Source organism: Girardinichthys multiradiatus, chromosome X, assembly GCF_021462225.1.
Source record: "Girardinichthys multiradiatus isolate DD_20200921_A chromosome X, DD_fGirMul_XY1, whole genome shotgun sequence".
NCBI classification, from domain to species: domain Eukaryota; kingdom Metazoa; phylum Chordata; class Actinopteri; order Cyprinodontiformes; family Goodeidae; genus Girardinichthys; species Girardinichthys multiradiatus.
Window position 1 is genome coordinate 19,629,895 of NC_061817.1, and position 21,035 is coordinate 19,650,929.

The window sequence follows — 21,035 nt, forward strand, 5'->3', positions numbered from 1 at the left end:
AGGAGACGGAGGAAGCAGGAAACTGCCAGCTTGGTCTGAGTCCAGATGGAAACAGTAGTTAGGAAACAAAGTCCTCAGAACGAAGATAATCTTGATCATCCAGAAACGTCCAGACACGAAGTCTGTGTTCAGTGATATAAATCCAAAGTTCAGGTTCTCAGCCTGTGAAGGGACATAAACAAAGTTACTCGAGATTGAAGGACAAAGCATAGACTTAGAATTGGCTGAGCTTGTTACCACAGTAGGCAAACACTCTGGCGTCAAAGTGCTGGCAGCCTCCCGCTTGCTCCATGCAATCAGCAGAATAAGTCGCACCTGTCACCCAGCACACCTGTGAACTCCAGCACCATCTGAAACACTGAGACAAAGTAGCAAGCACAATTTACACACACACAACCCAGATCCCGACATAAGGGTTCATCTCTTTTCAGGAGTAAGGCAACAAATGAGGAAAGCTTCTCTGGTTCGTTCGTTCGTCGTCTTCCGCTTATCCAGGACCGGGTCGCGGGGGCAGCAGACTCAGCAGAGACGCCCAGATGTCCCTCTCTCCAGACATCTCCTCCAGCTCCTCCGGGTGGAGCCCAAGGCGTTCCCAGGCCAGCCGAGAGACATAGTCCCTCCAGCGTGTCCTGGGCCGTCCCCTGGGCTTCCTCCCGGTGGGACGCGCCTGGAACACCTCCCGAGGAAGGCGTCCAGGAGGCATCCGGTATAGATGCCCGAGCCACCTCAACTGGCTCCTCTCGATGTGGAGGAGCAGCGGCTCTACTCCGAGCCCCTCCCGGATGGCCGAGCTCCTCATCCTATCTCTAAGGGAGTGCCCGGGCCCACCCTACGGAGGAAGCTCATTTCAGCCGCTTGTATCCGTGATCTCGTTCTTTCGGTCATGACCCAAAGTTCGTGGCCATAGGTGAGGGTAGGAACGTAGACTGACCAGTAAATTGAGAGCTTTGCTTTTCGGCTCAGCTCTCTCTTCACCACAATGGACTGGCACAGCGCCCCCATTACTGTGGCAGCCGCACCGATCCGTCTGTCGATCTCCCGCTCCATTCTTCCCTCACTCATGAACAAGACCCCGAGATACTTAAACACCTCCACTTGAGGCAGGAACTCCCCTCCAACCTGAAGAGGACAAGCCACCCTTTTCCGGTCGAGTACCATGGCCTCGGACTTGGAGGAGCTGATCCTCATCCCAGCCGCTTCACACTCGGCTGTGAACCGCCACAGCGCATGCTGTAGGTCTTGGCTAGAGGGGGCCAGCAGGACCACGTCATCTGCAAAAAGAAGAGACGAAATCCACTGGTCCCCAAACCAGACCCCCTCCGGCCCTTGGCTGCGTCTAGAAATCCTGTCCATAAAAGTTATGAACAGGACCGGCGACAAAGGGCAGCCCTGCCGGAGTCCAACATGCACTGGGAACAGGTCTGACTTAGTGCCGGCAATGCGAACCAAACTCCTGCTCCGCTCGTACAGAGACCGGATGGTGCAACATTAATATGCTCCCAGCCAAGCGGAAGTAAACACAGGTATGCTGCATGTCAACAACAATAAAAACATCTTAATTTTTTTGATGCGTTGGAAAGATCTTTCTACAATGACATGGAATGGAGTGTTTTTTTTAAATAAACTTTATTTTATAAGTTCACATTCTTAATAAACAGTCCAATTTCTCTGTTTTGGATTTTATTGTGTTTCGCTTTTTGTGGTGTTATTAGGCACATTTAAACGTCTTTATTGTACAAAATTACAAAAACACATGGCTAATATCACAGAAGTAAGTTTTCTCTAAATACGTTGCATAATTGTGTTTACTTGCAGATACAATAATTTGTGTTGCGTTCACACAAGTGGAAGAACAAGTTAAAAAAAGAAAAACATGTATTATTAAAAATGGTTATTGCAAATTTCTGATATGCAGCCAATACAAAAATATAAAACAATAATTTTTACTAGAGCATTATAAATGTGATAAAGATCCTTAACAACCATTAGTTACAGTCTAGTGTTTCATGATATTGGCGTCCTTTCACTAAATAAAAAGTCTCTGCAGCAACTCCGAGAAGTCCAAAAGTCAGACCAAGTCCACAGAAAACAGCTGGAGCGTTAGTCATGTCATCTATTTCAACCTCGGAAAAAGAATACGACAACAGTTTAAAAACTCTTAAAACACACACTGAAATCACTCCAGACCCGCATCAGTTGAACATATCCGACTAATAAATACAGAGCCTTTTTGTTCTCACCCGAAAACCTGGTCTTCAGCTCCTCCATTGCTCCATGTTCCACGCTGCAGCTGTAGATATCTCCCTGTTTTGGAACGAAGTTCAGGTATGAAAAAACATGAAACGTCCCATCAGAGTTGGATAGCGTTTCGATGAAAGGATGTTACACTTTCACTTCTTTGTCATTCTTGGTCCAGGTGATGTTAATCATAGGGGGCCGAAAGTTTTTGATGAAACAGAAGAGGGTGTTCTCTTCCTCCTCAGTCACTTCATCTCTGGGGTAAATAGCCACCACTGGTGGGTCTGAGAATGAAATTACAACATTCTTGTTATAATTGGTTTGTAATTCTGCAGGGAGGACATTTATTAAATTGTAATATTGTGACAAATAAGGGAAGGAAGTAAAATTTAAAATTACCTTTGGTCCTTGTAGCTGTCTGGTCTGGTATCCATTTTTCTATAGCACTTTTACACAAGGACTAGTGTATTATGGCATATTTGTAAGCATATTCAGCAAGTAGTGTTATTGATATTTTGCTGTCCCACACAAGAAGTCCATCTCTAAAGTCTGCATAGTAGATTTCAAGACTTCCAGAGACAAGTATAGCAGAGTCTCACCTGAGTCAAAGCATCCAAATGTGTGAAGAAGTCTGTAACTTCCTGGAGAGAGAAAATGGTTTAGCAACTACAAAAGCTTACCTAAAAGTATTTATTACCAACACACTCTATTAACATATGTGTTAGTTTAGATACAGTTCCAACCCCTGCAGTAAGACTTACTTTGTGCACAAATGCAACATGATGTATAAATTATTCACTCTGCACTTATTTAGATGTCCTGTCATTGCTCCTATGTTCTCTGTTGTCAGCTTTCAGCATGAATGAGACTTTACAAGGCTGCCTGAGCTAGATAAAACCTTCCTCATTTCTTTGCGTATCTCAAAATTGTTGCCAAACATTGTAGCAGACAAGACGAAAAAAACAGTGAAACCAATTATCACAGTTCATACTTAAATATTGTGTTGTATTTTTGGTGGCCTTTCACAGAAAACATGTCACAACTACTCCAAAAGTGACATTTCTCAATGATATCTACATTGGAAAAAAAAAAAAAAAGCTGTTTTAAAAATCACACATAGACGTCTTATATCAGGTGCACATGCATGATTATGACTTTGTTGATCAGTATTTTTAAGGAGGTCTGCCCTGTTGAAATTAAGACATTTAGTTTGGTTTGCTCCTGAATATTGAAGTGAGAGTGAACACCTTGGTTAGAAACTGTCTGAGGCCTTCAGAAAACAGATTGTAGCAGCTTGTGATTCTGGTAATGTCATAATTTGAGGGTGATTGGGTTTTTGTTTGGGTTCTAGTTATTCGTATTTCCAGTTTGTGCTTTAGTTTCTTATTATTGTTTCCTAGTTCATGTTCTGTACTTTATGTTTTCCCGATTAGTTTGTAACCTTGAATTGGTTTTGCTCCAGCCACATTGTGTTCTCTCTTGTCTGTTTGCAATTAGCTTCATTCGGTCCGCTTGTACCTTGTTAATGAGCTTTGTTTTTGACCTGTATTATGCTCCATTTATACACCTTCATTCTGTTCATTCCTCGCAGAAACATTATGGATCACATCACCTTGTTTTCATTCAGTTCATGCCGTCCATGCCTGTCTTGCCTGCCTGTCCATGCCTGTTTTTTGCCACCACCTGCTGAAGTGAGTTTTATTTATTAAATCCGTTTACTCACCACCTATGCTTCTTGCTCCTGGGGTCCTCCGCTACACCGCACCTGACAAATAAGGTGTTTATAGATGTGTGCAAATACTTTTTCACTGTATGGGAAATGGTCTTCAAGTGGGAAACATACTTAACAACTGCCAACATGCTCAGGTCTGGCTGTTCAAGCACATTCTGTCAAGATCTGCCTGTATTTTCTGCACTACCATGTTCTTCATTTGCTTTATTTCACTTCATTCAAGTTTATTAGATTCATTCTGTTGTTTAAGTGTTTGGCACTTCCCTGGATTTCTAGGTTAGATGTTTTAGTTTGTATTTTCTTCCCTGTTTATGTTCTTTTGGTAGTTTCATTGTTTAGTTATTTCTGTTCACTTAGATGTTTTTCTATTACCTCCATAGACTCCCTGCTCATCTATATTAATTAGCCACTTTCCCTCAGTTGCCTTCAGTCCCTCTCTTCCACCAGCTGCTTCTGAGTCCCTTCAAAAGACACTAAAAGATGTCTACATATACAGCAAAATGTACTTATCTTTGAGGTCAAAAAAGATAAAACACAAGTGAGGACTGGGCTTTCATGAAGGTTGCTTCACAGGTACAGTTTTTCCCATTTGCATGTTTATTATCCCACATGAAGCAAAGTATACAATATACTGCTGCTCTGATTTGCAAGCCATCAATTATTGATATGATAGGAAGGAAGCAGTAAAATGCATTCATGTCCAGCTGCACTGAAATTAAAATATGAAAATAAAAGATATTTCCATTGTCCTCTGGATTTCAAGTCCTTGCTTTAAACACCTATGTAAAATACAAATACACAGAGTTGCCAAAGTTAGAACATCACAGGTCGTTTCTGTCCACTATAATTGTTTTTGTTTGAGTTGCTGTAAGGTCCTCCACGGGAATCATCGCTCCTCCCATTTAAACAAAGACAGAAACATGTCTTTATTTAAAACGTAAATGTACAGTATTGGTATAACTTTAATGTACATCAACAAACGTCCTTACTTTGGCAGATAGCATTGTATGAAGCATACTTTTTCTTGTAGTAGATAAATCCAGAGCTCAGGATAAGCAAACCAAGCATCAGTCCGTACAGACCAACAGCAATCTGAAGTTGTTTTTCCACAGCAAAGGAGTTGTCTGAAACAGTGACAAGGGTCAATGTAACCCTTTTTTCTGCCATGTGTGTAATTCATACCAGAGTGATAAACTTACCCCAGACAACAATTTGTGGTTCAGAGAGCCCTGAATGTTGTAGTCCAGGTGATTTGTTTTGGATAACAGTGAAGGCATGGCTGGGTGTCGACCAGCAGCCTGTCTGACTGATTTTAACCTGATGGTGGGTTTTACTGTAAAAAGTTCCTAGTAAAAGATGCTAATATCTGATTATTTTTCCACAATGTGTCCAGTCTTTTACATACATGGTCATATTTAATGCTTAATGCATCATATCACAAACAAATTAATTATGTTTCTTTTCAAACAACTTTAAAAATAACAAGTATTAATATATTTAGGATTGAATCATGGATTATCAATACTAATTCCAGTCAAACTGAACAATAAATTCATATGAAAAATAGAAACTATCTCACTGAGGGTTTTGATGATGTGTTTCTGGTCATCGCACACTTTTCTTTTCATATGCTCTAAGCATATCATAAGGACCCTGTTCCAAATATATGATTCCAACACTGAATAAACTGTGAATCCAATTCATGTGCCTCTTGTACTGTTGTACTCCATCACATCATACTTGTTACAAGCAATTTCAAGTATGTATTCAACATGTTCAAAGAAAAACTTGACCTGATGGCTAAACAGAAGACTGACCAAGCTTACCTGGACTATATAGTAAAAAACAATGTAAAAACAAAACTTCTGAGCTTCATGTTTCGTCACAATTTAGAGGAAAAATGAGGAAACTTCTATGGTGTGCAGCATGTATGTATTGTATTGACAGCTGAGAAGTACAGGTATCTCACAAACGTACAAAAAGTACATGTCTCACATTTTTGTGAATATTTTCTTATATCTTTACATTGGACAACACAGAAGATGTGAGACATTAATACAATATATAGTAGTCAGTGTATGGCTTGGATAACAGTGGACATTTGCTGCCCCTTACAATAACTTAACACAAAGCCATTAATGTCTACTGGAAACAAAAGTAAAAACGTCCAAATTGTGACCAAAGTCTCAATATTTGATGTGGCCATCATTATTTTACAGAGCATTGAAATTTACTTCCCAGATGGTCAGTTGTTACTTTACAATGATAATATGAAAAATGAAACTAGATGGTGATGTCACAGTAAAGTGTCCATCATAATGCAGCGGGATACAATGAATTTCACCCCATCGATTGCCACAATTAATTTACTCTTCACAACAGCAGAACATTAAAAGCATCCCACAAATTCAAAGACGTCAAAGGACTTCTACATAACCTCCTTCATTTTCTGATCTTTAAACACACGCAACAAGTGAGTTTCAGAACATCAGCAGGCATCACAAGGAAACAGTGGAAATCAATAATATTATTTTAATTATTTGGCAGTTAAGTGGTCAGCACTATTGTCTGGGAAAGGTATGGTTTTAAATTTAACGAAAGCAGAACTGACTGCCTGTCTGTATTTTAGCTGCATGACCTACAGGGTTAACAGAGCAGAGCACAGCTGAGGGATGACCTACAGGAGACAACTATACCACCAGTTTTCCATGCTAATGCTGTCCTGTGGATAACTGGATAGATGGAAAAACACAGCTGCAAGAACATGTGCAGCATGTTAACTCACAGAAAGGGACTGGTGTTTTTGTTTTTGACCAGCTTTAAGCTAACCCCCTAAAATCCAAATAGATACATAGGTGGTGCTGGCAGCTAAGCCACCGCCATTCAAATGACAAAGCAGTGGATCTGCTGGAAAGCCTGAGTCTCTGGCCACTTTATAAGGTTCACCTTAATAGTAAGGGATTGGACTCGCTTTTATCTTCAGAACTGCCATAATTCTTAATGACATCAATTAACTAGAGAATTTGGTCCATATTGACAGGATGGCAACAGTTGCAGCCACGCTTTAATGCTGTTAATGTCAAATTCTGACCTTACCAGATGAAATCAAGATGCATTAGAACAGATGACAATTTTCTGATCTGTTTTTGTCCAATTTTGGTGAGCTTGTGTGACATGTAGCTTCAGTTTCCTGTTCTTATCTGACAGGAGTGATACCCATTTTTTTCAACATGTTCTGCTTTCATGGTATTCTACTCATCTTGTAACGAGGGGTTATTTAAGCTAGGGTTGCCTTATTATTATGTATTATCTGCCCATTCTTCTCTGATCTCTGACATTAACAAAGCATTTACTTCCACACAACAGTGGCTCATAATATATATTGTCTCCTTATCTGATCTCCTACATTGAGGGAAGGTTTTAGTTCATTGATCTAATTCAGATAAGACAAAACCAATTCCTTTTGCTATATACTATAATATTACATATTACGTGTGAAATGACAAATAAAGTACGTGTTAAAGCTTTAGTTACAAAAACAAAACAAAAAACGGATAAATAAAAAACATTTTAATCTGTTTGCTAGTGTAAGTTTCTGAAATAAGGCCAAAGCAAAAAATACAAGGCTCATATAATTAGAGCATTAAAGGTGAAACACAATTTTCCCCCAACAATTAAAGATAAATGTTTTTTTCTGCACCACCAATCGTCTTCAAAAACTCAGAATACAGCCAAAAGAAGAATCATTGGAAGAAATGCTTTTAATAACAAAATCATATGACATTGAGGTGGTTTACAGGCTTTGGTAACACAAACCAGTTAATTACTGTTCTTTTACATTACGAGCAGAGAACTGGCTGTCACACCATCCCTGATTTAGCACTGGTTTGGTACAGAGTTTTAGGTGAAATGGTTTTGATTATTTCCAGCTTCTTAAGATGTGACCACTTACCTTCCCTTTTTACCAACTTCTCAAAGTTACTTATCACTATAACTTGTTTCACTTGCTAATCATCTTTCTAAGTACAAAAAAACAGTCATTCAGTGTAACAATATTTTTTTTTTAGATAGTGGGTGTTGTCCCCATTCATGTTTTGGTTTGTCTGTTTAGATTGGGTGTCATTGGGTGAGAGACGCCTGTGATGGACAGGTCGTCAGTCCATGACAGGTCAACACAGAGACTAACAAGATAACCAACCATGTACACACACAATCATACCTAAGGGCAATTTAGAGAGACAAATAAACCTAACAGTCATGTTTCTGGACTGTGGGAGGAAGTCAGAGTATGCAGAGAGAGAACCCACACATGCAAAGGGAGAATCAACAAACTCCATGCAGAAAGACCCCGGGCCAGAATTCAAACAAAGGTAGAACTGTTGCTGCAAGGCAACAATGTGCAGCTACTAACTGTGCAGCCCCATAAATCATGCAGAAAAAGACAAAAAAAACGCCAAGTACAAATACAAACTTTCAAAAACAGTAATATATGTAAAACTTGTGCATTTCCCCTTAGATTTAAAATCCCGTATATCAACCCGACCACCAAAGCCTAGACATAGTTAGAGGTGCCATATGTAGAACATCATGGAGGACTTTGTCTTTTTTCAATTAATTTTTGTTTGAGCTACTAAAAGGCTCAAAATTCGGGAATGACGTCCACAGGAATCACTGCTCGTCCTGGTCAAAGAAAGGATAATTGTAATAATACGGTAGTTGAAGTACCGTAATATTGTTTTTAAAAGTTTAGGTTTCTTCAATGTCCTCACCTTGGCAGATAGAGTTGTATAAAGCTGACTTTTTCCTGTAGTAGATAAATCCAGAGGTCAGGATAACCAAACCAAGTATCAGAGCACACAGTCCAACAACAATCTGAGTTTTTTCTTCCTCAGTAAAAGAGTCATCTGAAACAGCGAAAAAATAAAGGTTTGTAAACATTTAGGTTTTAAATTACATCTATGCTATTTATTTGCATGACAGTAACAAACTCACTCCAAACAATGACCCTTGGCTCGAACAGGGTGAAATGTTTAACCATGCAGCTGATTTTGTCTCCTGAAGTCGGGGTGTACTCCAGGTGAGAGTGAAACTGGTAGTATAATTTTCCATCAGGGATAACATCTGTATAACTGACCCCTTCAGTCACGTCTTGGTCATTTCGCAGCCAGGTTAGTTGGATTTGCTTTGGGTAAAAGTTATAGGCACTGCATACAAGCATGGCTGGATGTCGACCATAAGGGTGTTTGACTGATTTTAACCTAATGGTGGGTGTTGTGGACATGTTTCCTAGAAAGAAAATGGGTTATTTATAATTTTCTTTCCAGATTAGGTCTTAACCTTTACATTTTTATATTGTTCAATATGTTGCAGAATATCACAGACAAGTAAATGTCAACCATAACATAAATATTTTCAGAAATTAACACAAAACACAATTTAAATTAGTTTATTAAGCTTACATTCAAATTTGCTTTAAAATACAGATTGTTCGTTTGTGTAATGTCAGCAAATAAACATGCATAAAATGACAGTCTCAGTTCCATATTGTTAATTTGTACGTACGACCATTTTTACTAACTATTTGTTAAAGTATTTTTGTAATTACTTGTTGTAAATTGTCCTGTGCATCATGTCTTTGTCATGCTTTTACACCAACCTGCAATGGGACTGCAGATGAAAATTAGCCTTTATGACTAAATCTGGCATATTTACATTTGAACCTCTGCTCATGTTAATTCATATGAATTGTTCCATTTTAAATAAATAAATAAAGTAAAACTAAAAATTCAAGCTAAACTAAAAGCTAACATCATATTGTTAAAAAGAAATGCTCTTACCTATGGTTTGGATAACTTGTATGTTGTCGTTGCACAAAAGTTTCTTTTGCATTGCTCTTTTAAGTGCATCCAAAGGGTCAGTGTTCCAGTAATGTGAATTCTCAACGGAATAATAAGTGAATCCAATCCAGTTTCCTCTTGTACTGTTGTACTCCATCATATTATTCTTGTTAAAACTAGATCTAATTATGTATTCAACATGGTTAAAGTTTGGACCATTGAATGAACAACATGCTTTGACCTGGTAAAAATCTTGTTCTGAGAAAACTGTTGAAAAAAAAATAGAAATCAGTGAATTTTAAATTCATTGTTCCCCCAAAGCTGTAGATGAAACCTAAATAAAAACGTAAATTAATCCAACTCACCTGGATATTTGAGATGTATAAACAAAGTTATTAGAAAACTATAACTGTTCATGTTTCCTCAGCAGTTAGGCAGGTAATGTGCAGACCTTTACTGGTTTTTCAGAGTATATTTTCTTCACACAAATGAGGAAATAAATCCAGTTCTGCCACATACCAAAAAAAGGAAACAATGCTTTAGTTAGTATTGCCTGAGTTTTCATTTACTTTAATTCCTTTTCCATTTTAAATCATGTTCCCTTTATAGAGTCTTTAGAAGTAAACTAGTGAGTCTGCTCACTCTACTAAAATCCTGCATCACTTCTTAATTATTGTTGGAATTTTATTATGTCGACCTTTCACACTGGTAAGGTCTTCTGGTTCAAGTCTACTCTGCATCCCCAGAATCAGAACCAAACCTGGAGAAGCAGCATTCAGATCTTATGCTCCTCTAATCTGGAGCAAACTTCCAGAAAACTACAAATATTCTTAAAATCTGTCTTCTTTTAAATCAAGCTTAACCCCCATTTTTATTTAGAGTTGCTTTTGACTGTTCTATTTAAAGTATTAACTAAAATTCATGGTTTATCCAAGATGGCGCCGCTTTATGTCAGCCTTGGAGCTTTGCTCTCTCGCTTACTGCGGTTTTTGTGGTGCTCTCTGTGACCATTCAGTGGTTTCTTTCAGCAGAGAGGAACTTCTAAACATCAGACAGACCTCTCTTGGCATTTTCTCACCATCATTGATTGACACCAGCTTCACTGATATCCTGGCCAGTGTTGCTGTGGATTTCTGTGGGCTATACCGCCAGAGACAGCAAGCTCATGAAGCTTCGACAACGGAACTACGCTCATCCTTGCCTTCAATCCTGGCCAATGAGCTTTCCCTGGCCTACAAGATGAACGAGCTGCTTCTCCTCACCTGTAAAAACTTGGACCTCTGCACATGTGCCGAGGTCCAAGTTTGGGTAAAAGTTTACTGAAACATAGCTTAGGTTCCTCTGTTTATAGTTTGGACTTAAACTTCCTCTTTCACATCTGAGTTCCCTTACATCTGTTCCTCTTTAGGAATTTCCTTAGCTGCTATATTGTTGTTCCATGTTTTCACTTGACTTTGTGGACTTCCTACCACCCTCCCACAATCTGTGACAACTACACACACACAGATGAAGTAGGCAACATATTAGAAAGAACAGTGCATACATTTTTTAGATCTGAGATATAAATATAATCATTGGGAAAAGTTATATATAATTTCATTCCTTAACAAAATAAATACTTTTGATAAATGGAAGTGACAACAAATTTCTTCTCATGCCAAATAAAATCTTTACATCATGCTGTTGGTTAAGGTTTAAATGATGAATTGGCTTTATATCAAAGTGCTAAAAAGATAAGCCATAAAAAGTGGAATAAATATGGAAGATAAATATAATAAATTTCTTTAAAAAAGATAAAATACTATGTTGTCATTTAAAAATGTATCAGATTTAAAAGTAGTTCATACCTGATCAGAACACCTAGTTTAAGCAGAATAAAACAGGTCATTGTCATTTTACCTTGTCCCTTGAATGTTACATAAGTTTGCTTAAGGTGTACATGGGTGCAGCATGGCAGGTTCAATCTTGTTCGGGTTTGTATCATATTGGATGAAGAATTTTATTTTGCCCAATCAAATGGGAGTGGGCGGGATTTGGGTTAACTTATTTTTTTTAAAGTTTAACAAACTTAAAATATTAGGTTTTACATCTGGCAAAAGTGCTGCCCTGTTGTGATTGGCTAAAACCTGAAGACAAGTTGGACTTATCTGGTCGCCATTTTTTATTCTCACAGAGCAATTTCAGGCCTTTGCACTTTGCATGCTTCTTGGACAATACATTTTCATCTGCCTGCATTTTACTGTTTTCCCAAGTTTGGACTAATTCCATGCATCCACCATTTTTATTGCTTGCTGCAATTTTGTAGTCCATGCTCAAGTATGCCAAAGCTGCAAGTATCTAGAAGTATTTGCTGAAAGACCATCTGATTAAGGGGTCAGTTCCTTCTGTCTATGGAAACGACAGACACAGCAATGCAGTAAGCTGCAAATAAAATGACACTAAACTTTAATTTAGACATGAATTTATTGTGTGCTGATATGACCTCCTGGCCATTGTTTTGATAGCAGTAGCATCGTGCCTTCTGCTCATGTTAGTGCTGTGTGCTGCTTTTAGCTCCTGAGGACATAACCATACAGCCTTCGCATTGTATTACATTACATTAACAGTTTAGTATTGTTTTTGCTGTTTTTTTTCTTGTGTCTGCCCTGCTAGATAATTGTATCTCTGTTATCAAACTACAAAAACGGCCGAATGGGTTAAAGGGGAATCTCTTTCACATGGAGGGGAGAGGGCCGTGAAGTGCCTCAATAGCATTTAAAGAGACCTACCCCAGAACAGGGGTAAAAGAGGAGCCTGTGGAGCTGCAATAACAAGGAATTCAGACAATAGCATTGCAATTCCACTTTAAATAGACCCCAGATGAATGATTCAAGTGTGAAAAAGAAGGATTTACAGATGACTTACAGAATACAACTACACCACCACTTTTCCCTGCTAATGTTTGTGGATAATTGTCAGCTGCAAGAACCTGTGCAGCGTGTGAACTCACAGAAACCGACTGCTGTGTGTTTGTTTTTGACCAGCTTTAAGGCAAGCCCCTAAAATCCAAATAGATACATAGGTGGTGCTGGCAGCTAAACATCCACCGTTCAAATGACAAAGCATTGGGTCTGCTGGAAAATCTGAGTCTCTGGCCACTTTGTAAGATTCACCTTGGTAGCTTGAATTGGTGGCATGCTGGGTTGGCATGCTGAGTGGCAAGTGTGTGATCCCTGGTTCAAGTCCAGCAACTTCTAGTTGTTTACACTTAACATCCCTACTGAAAATCAAACAAACCACCAGCCCATCTCATAAATGTTTTAGCACAAGCCACACTTTTTGTAAATACTAAATACTACATGCCGCATTCTATGTACATATGTTCTCTTTTTCTATAAGTGTTTTAAAATTCTATCTGTGCACTACATGTGTATTTTTTGTGCCAGGTCTCAGCAAATTTTCATTATGGTGACATAATGACCATAAAGACTCTTGAATCTTGATAGTAATGAATTGGACTCAATTTTGCCTTCAGAACTGCCCTAATTCTTCATGACATCGTTTACCAATTGTATTTGACAGGACAGAACCAGTTGCAGCAGATTTGTTGGCTGCACATCCATGATGCAAATCTCTTGTTCCACCATATCCCAAACATGTACCAGGCTATAATGTTGTTTATGTCATATTCTGACTTACCAGATGAAATCATGATGTATTAGAACAGGTGACAATTTTCTGATCTGTTTTTGTCCAATTTTGGTGACCGTGTGTGATGTGTGGCTTCAGTTTCCTGTTCTGATCTGACTGGAGTGACACCCATTTTTTTCAACACGTTCTGCTTTCATGGTATTCTAAACATCTTTTAACGAGGGGTTATTTAAGCTAGGGTTGCCTTACTATTATCTATTATCTTCCCATTCTCTCTGTCATTAACAAAGCATTTTCTACCACACAACAGTCGCTCATAATATATATTTTCTCTTTGTCTGATCTCTTATATTGAGAGAAGGTCTTACTTGATTGATTTCATTCAGATAATATAAAACCAATGCCTTCCACAGTATATTAAATATATGGGTAGTGACATATAAATTACATGTTAAAGCTTTAGTTACAAAAACAAAAAGCGGATAAATAAAAGCCATTTAAATCAGTTTGTTACTGTAAGTTTGTGATGTGTGGCCAAGGCAAAACACGTAATGATCATATGATTAAAGCATTAAATTGATACACAATTTTCCCTCAACAAATAAAGATAAATATGTTTTTTTCTGCACTACCAGTCCTCTTCAAAAACTCAGAATACAAGAAAAGAAGAATCATTGGAAGAAATGCTTTTAATAACAAAATCATATGACACTGAGGTGGTTTACAGGCCATGGTAACACAAAGCAGTTAATTACTGTTCTTTCACATAAAAACACTGTAATGTAATTACACTGGCTCTCACACCATCCCTGGTTTACCATTGGTTTGGTGCAACATTTCTTTTAGAGTTTTAGGTGAAATGTTTTTTTATTATTTCCAGCTTCTTAAGATGTGACCACTTACCTTCCCTTTTTACCAACTTCTCCAAGTTACTTATCACTATCACTTGTTTCACTTGCTAATCATCTCTCTAAGTATAAAAAAACTTTTTTTTTTATAGTTGGTGTTTTCCCCATTCATGTTTTGGTTTGTCTTTGCCCTTTGTGTTCCTCTGTTTAGATTTTAAAGTCTGTCAGGTATTCGGTCTGACCTGCCTGTATGAGGCATCATAGTGGTTGATTTTATTCTTAGCTTTTCTCAGAAGTTTGAATATGAGGATGTTCTTTTGGTCCTAAACTTGTCAAAACACTTTGTTTCCTCATCTTTTAAACACTACAAGAGGCTTTAGTTAGTTTTGGCTATAGGAACAAAATAAACCAGCAGCTTGCATGATTGATAAAAAAATGCTGAAACTTTAACTTGGCTTAAAAACTTCATAGATATAATCTTGTTGGTCTGGCCAACAAGAAGTGTTTTCTATTTGGCATTCACCTGGGATTTGGTGAAAATGTTTCTGGGGGAATTCCAGCATACACAACAATACACATAATACCTTCCAATGAATAAGACATGACAAAAAATCATTTATTGGATATTTAAAGTTGTATTTATAACAAATATATTTATTTGTAAGTGTATCATTGCTTATGGGTAAAGGCACATGTGCAGAATCTTTTCTTATCTTTAGATATTTGTAAGTCATCCATCCATACCAGCTTATCCATGCAGGGTCCTGAGGTGGCGGGGTGCTATCTCCAGTTGTCATTGGGTGAGAGACGTCTGTGATGGACAGGTCGTCAGTCCATGACAGGTCAACGCAAAGACCAACAAGATAAGCAATCATGTACACACACACAATCATACCTAAGGGCAATTTAGAGAGACAAATAAACCTAACAGTCATGTTTCTGGACTGTGGGAGGAAGTCAGAGTATGCAGAGAGAGAACCCACACATGCAAAGGGAGAATCAACAAACTCCATGCAGAAAGACCCCGGGCCAGGATTCAAACAAAGGTAGAACTGTTGCTGCAAGGCAACAATGTGCAGCTACTAACTGTGCAGCCCCATAAATCATGCAGAAAAAGACAAAAAACCGCCAAGTACAAATATAAACTTTCAAAAACAGTAATATATGTAAAACTTGTGTATTTCCCCTGAGATTTAAAATCCCGTATATCAACCCGACCACCAAAGCCTAGACATAGTTAGAGGTGCCATATGTAGAACATCATGGAGGACTTTGTCTTTTTTCAATTAGTTTTTGTTTGAGCTACTAAAAGGCTCAAAATTCGGGAATGACGTCCACAGGAATCACTGCTCGTCCTGGTCAAAGAAAGGATAATTGTAATAATACGGTAGTTGAAGTACCGTAATATTGTTTTTAAAAGTTTAGGTTTCTTCAATGTCCTCACCTTGGCAGATAGAGTTGTATAAAGCTGACTTTTTCCTGTAGTAGATAAATCCAGAGGTCAGGATAACCAAACCAAGTATCAGAGCACACAGTCCAACAACAATCTGAGTTTTTTCTTCCTCAGTAAAAGAGTAATCTGAAACGGCGAAAAAATAAAGGTTTGTAAACATTTAGGTTTTAAATTACATCTATGCTATTTATTTGCATGACAGTAACAAACTCACTCCAAACAATGACCCTTGGCTCGAACAGGGTGAAATGTTTAACCATGCAGCTGATTTTGTCTCCTGAAATCGGGGTGTACTCCAGGTGAGAGTGAAACTGGTAGTATAATTTTCCATCAGGGATAACATCTGTATAACTGACCCCTTCAGTCACGTCTTGGTCATTTCGCAGCCAGGTTAGTTGGATTTGCTTTGGGTAAAAGTTATAGGCACTGCATACAAGCATGGCTGGATGTCGACCATTAGGGTGTTTGACTGATTTTAACCTAATGGTGGGTGTTGTGGACATGTTTCCTAGAAAGAAAATGGGTTATTTATAATTTTCTTTCCAGATTAGGTCTTAACCTTTACATTTTTATATTGTTCAATATGTTGCAGAATATCACAGACAAGTAAATGTCAACCATAACATAAATATTTTCAGAAATTAACACAAAACACAATTTAAATTAGTTTATTAAGCTTACATTCAAATTTGCTTTAAAATACAGATTGTTCGTTTGTGTAATTATTTATAATTTTCTTTCCACATTAGGTCTTAACCTTTACATTTGTACATGTAATTAACTGCATGATATTACAGACAAGCAATCGTCAACCATAACACCAACATTTTTAGAAATCAACATTAAAGTTGATAAATTTACTCTTGTGAAAGCTAAAATGCTCAATCTTTTTTGCTCAATGTTACGTTAAAACAGATGGGTAAAATACTTGTGGGTAATGTCAGCAAATGAGCATGTATAACATCACAGTCTCAGTTCCATATTGTTAATTCAAGCTAAACTGAAAACTAACATCATATTGTTAAAAAGAAAAGCTCTTACCTATGGTTTGGATAACTTGTATGTTATCGTTACACAAAAGCTGCTTTTCCATTGCTCTTTCAAGTGCATCATAAGGGCTAATGTTCGAGAGATTCGAATACACAATTGAATAATTAGTGAATCCAATCCAGTTTCCTCTTGTACTGTTGTACTCCTTCATATTATTCTTGTTAAAACTAGATCTAATTATGTATTCAACATGGTTAAAGTTTGGACCATTGAATGAACAACATGCTTTGACCTGGTAAAAATCTTGTTCTGAGAAAACTGTTGAAAAAAAAATAGAAATCAGTGAATTTTAAATTCATTGTTCCCCCAAAGCTGTAGATGAAACCTAATTAAAAACGTAAATTAATCCAACTCACCTGGATATTTGAGATGTATAAACAAAGTTATTAGAAAACTATAACTGTTCATGTTTCCTCAGCAGTTAGGCAGGTAATGTGCAGACCTTTACTGGTTTTTCAGAGTATATTTTCTTCACACAAATGAGGAAATAAATCCAGTTCTGCCACATACCAAAAAAAGGAAACAATGCACTCTTGTTGTACGTTCAATACAAAGAACGCTGTAGCAATGGTTATTCCTACTTCAAATCAGATCTTTTGAGCAAAAAATCATTACTAATGATTGTTCAATTTTAGTGTTGTTAAAATGCCTTTCCATTATTTTGGATATCACTTCAGTATTAAATCAATTTGTGAAGTATTTGCTAATGTCGTAACTTGTGAGTTTTCTCATGTTTTATGCTTTAGTTAGGATTGTCTGGGTTTTCATTACTTTCATTCCTTTTCCATTTTAAATTATGTTCCTTTATAGTCTTTAGAAATAAACTAGTAAGTCTGCTCACTCTTCTAAAATCCTGCATCACTTCATAATTATTGTTGGAATTTTATTATATCAACCTTCCAGACCACTCAGGTTCAAGTCTACTCTGCATCGCCAGAATCAGAACCAAACATGGAGAAGCAACATTGGGATCTTATGCTCAACTAATGTGGCGCAAACTTCCTGAAAACTGCAAACATACTTAAAGGGGACCTGTTATGCAAAATTCAAATTTTGATCATTTTTATACTTCCATTTGGGTCTCTAATGTTTCTACAAATGCAAAATTCCCCCATTCATCCGTTTTTGGCTATTAATGAATATTTAATTTAATCCACCCACTTGATTTTCGCCGGCTGGTTTTACATTACACACGCTTTACAATGGCTACCCTCAAAGGCAGATGTTCTGTTGTTAGCTGCAAAGACCCACATGTGTTCATGCACATTGTCTCACTGTTGGACAACAGAGATTCATGGCTTCATTTTATTTTTGAGGGCAATGTTCCAGTCACATTGCCAAAGACACTACTAGTTTGCGCGAATCACTTCACCAGGGTGGCAACCCGAATTGAGATGGTAATAAATAAGACCATTTTGATTAATGAACATGACATTCTGAAGTTACCATTCAGAAACTACTTGCTGCATCCTTGATGGTTGTCCTGGAGGCTCCACATCTTCTGCTTCTGGGTCTGACTCAGGGTCAATGATGTATGTCTGTACTTTTGCGCATCTGCTGGCTGCCATTTTCATGTGTACGAAGTGCTGGGCGCACCCCCAACGTTGGGATTGGGGGGAGTGACCAGATACCGCTGAAAATTTAACATTCATATATTTTAGATTCATTGCACACTAACTGAAATATTTCAGGTCTTTTATTGTCTTAATACAGATGATTTTGGCATACAGCTCATGAAAACCCAAAATTCCTATCTCACAAAATTAGCATATCATTAAAAGGGTCTCTAAACGAGCTATGAACCTAATCATCTGAATCAACGAGTTAACTCTAAACACCTGCAAAAGATTCCTGAGGCCTTTAAAACTCCCAGCCTGGTTCATCACTCAAAACCCCAATCATGGGTAAGACTGCCGACCTGACTGCTGTCCAGAAGGCCACTATTGACACCCTCAAGCAAGAGGGTAAGACACAGAAAGAAATTTCTGAACGAATAGGCTGTTCGCAGAGTGCTGTATCAAGGCACCTCAGTGGGAAGTTTGTGGGAAGGAAAAAGTGTGGCAGAAAATGCTGCACAACGAGAAGAGGTGACCGGACCCTGAGGAAGATTGTGGAGAAGGGCCAATTCCAGACCTTGGGGGACCTGCGGAAGCAGTGGACTGAGTCTGGATATTTAAATGCAAAAACAAGTGAAGCACACAGATGACGCCTTTTAAATTTTAATTTCACGAAGGCATGGGAGTTCCCTTTTATGTGAGAATGTCCATAATCATTCAAGGTATCTGCTAATGTCCTAATGTGAAGGCTTAAACTTGAACATGAACACTTACAGGGGTTGGACAATGAAACTGAAACACCTGTCATTTTAGTGTGGGAGGTTTCATGGCTAAATTGGACCAGCCTGGTAGCCAGTCTTCATTGATTGTACATTGCACCAGTAAGAGCAGAGTGTGAAGGTTCAATTAGCAGGGTAAGAGCACAGTTTTGCTTAAAATATTGAAATGCACACAACATTATGGGTGACACACCAGAGTTCAAAAGAGGATAAATTGTTGTTGCACGTCTTGCTGGCGCATCTGTGACCAAGACAGATGTGATGTATCAAGAGCCACGGTATCCAGGGTGATGTCAGCATACCACTAAGAAGGACGAACCACATCCAACAGGATTAACTGTGGACGCAAGAGGAAGCTGTCTGAAAGGGATGTTCGGGTGCTAACCCGGATTGTATCCAGAAAACATAAAACCACGGCTGCCCAAATCACGGCAGACTTAAATGTGCACCTCAACTCTCCTGTTTCCACCAGAACTGTCCGTCGGGAGCTCCACAGGGTCAATATACACGGCCGGGATGCTATAGCCAAACCTTTGGTCACTCATGCCAATGCCAAACGTTGGTTTCAATGGTGCAAGGAGCGCAAATCTTGGGCTGTGGACAATGTGAAACATGTATTGTTCTCTGATGAGTCCACCTTTACTATTTTCCCCACATCCGGGAGAGTTACGGTGTGGAGAAGCCCCAAAGAAGCGTACCACCCAGACTGTTGCATGCCCAGAGTGAAGCATGGGGGTGGATCAGTGATGGTTTGGGCTGCCATATCATGGCATTCCCTTGGCCCAATACTTGTGCTAGATGGGCGCGTCACTGCCAAGGACTACCGAACCATTCTTGAGGACCATGTGCATCCAATGGTTCAAACATTGTATCCTGAAGGTGGTGCCGTGTATCAGGATGACAATGCACCAATACACACAGCAAGACTGGTGAAAGATTGGTTTGATGAACATGAAAGTGAAGTTGAACATCTCCCATGGCCTGCACAGTCACCAGATCTAAATATTATTGAGCCACTTTGGGTGTTTTGGAGGAACGAGTCAGGAAACGTTTTCCTCCACCAGTATCACGTAGTGACCTGGTCACTATCCTGCAAGAAGAATGGCTTAAAATCCCTCTGACCACTGTGCAGGACTTGTATATGTCATTCCCAAGACGAATTGACGCTGTTTTGGCCGCAAAAGGAGGCCCTACACCATACTAATAAATTATTGTGGTCTAAAACCAGGTGTTTCAGTTTCATTGTCCAACCCCTGTATATTAAAAATAGTAAATATTAATAAAGGATAGTAGCTCTATAAAATAGTTCAAACATTTGTCCTGTAAAGACAAAATATATATTCTTTTATATTCTTCACTTGTTATGAATCTCATGTCGTTGTCTTGGACTGCTTTGCTGCAACAGGACCTAGACAAATTGAAATGTTTTTTTTTTCTGCTCTCTGGTAGAAAATCCTGAAGGAGATTATCTATAAAACATTAGGCAAAAATTTAATCTGTGATGTCCGCTCACATGTGAGATTTCAAAAATCAAGCTGGCATTCGGGAACCAAAGGAGGTATGGAGGGGAGATCAGCAGGGTCAATATGGAGCAATACACATAAAAATAAACTATTTTCTGGCTGAATTTTAGGGTTTTCGAGAAATGATCTGCCTCCACTATGGTAAATCGACTGAATTTATATATGGGTTTTTCTTTTGAAATGCAAAATGACTAATCTTCCCACTAGGTTTTTCCCTTTAAACCCATGGCTGGCTTGCTCCACAGGCTGGTTGTAATTGCTACATCACATACTATGGCTAAAACATTATATGTTTGCTACTATTGTCAGCTGAAATGAGGTTGTGACCACCTTGCTTGGTGAGACAGGGATGTACCAGTAGCGGGTTGATTTCAACCTCCGTTGTCCCC

The 21,035-nt window shown here is 38.5% G+C and overlaps 1 protein-coding gene and 1 long non-coding RNA gene across 2 annotated transcripts in view; both read right to left on the bottom strand.

Moving 5' to 3' along the window:
* LOC124862642 (cytoplasmic phosphatidylinositol transfer protein 1-like) overlaps window positions 1-21,035 on the bottom strand; it is a 90,945-nt gene that overhangs the window by 45,210 nt on the left and 24,700 nt on the right. The window lies entirely within an intron of this gene.
* LOC124862646 lies at window positions 14,881-15,858 on the bottom strand. Its single transcript, XR_007036969.1, has 2 exons — window positions 15,730-15,858; window positions 14,881-15,640 (listed from the first exon to the last, which is right to left on the bottom strand). It is a non-coding gene; the product is annotated as an uncharacterized LOC124862646 (long non-coding RNA).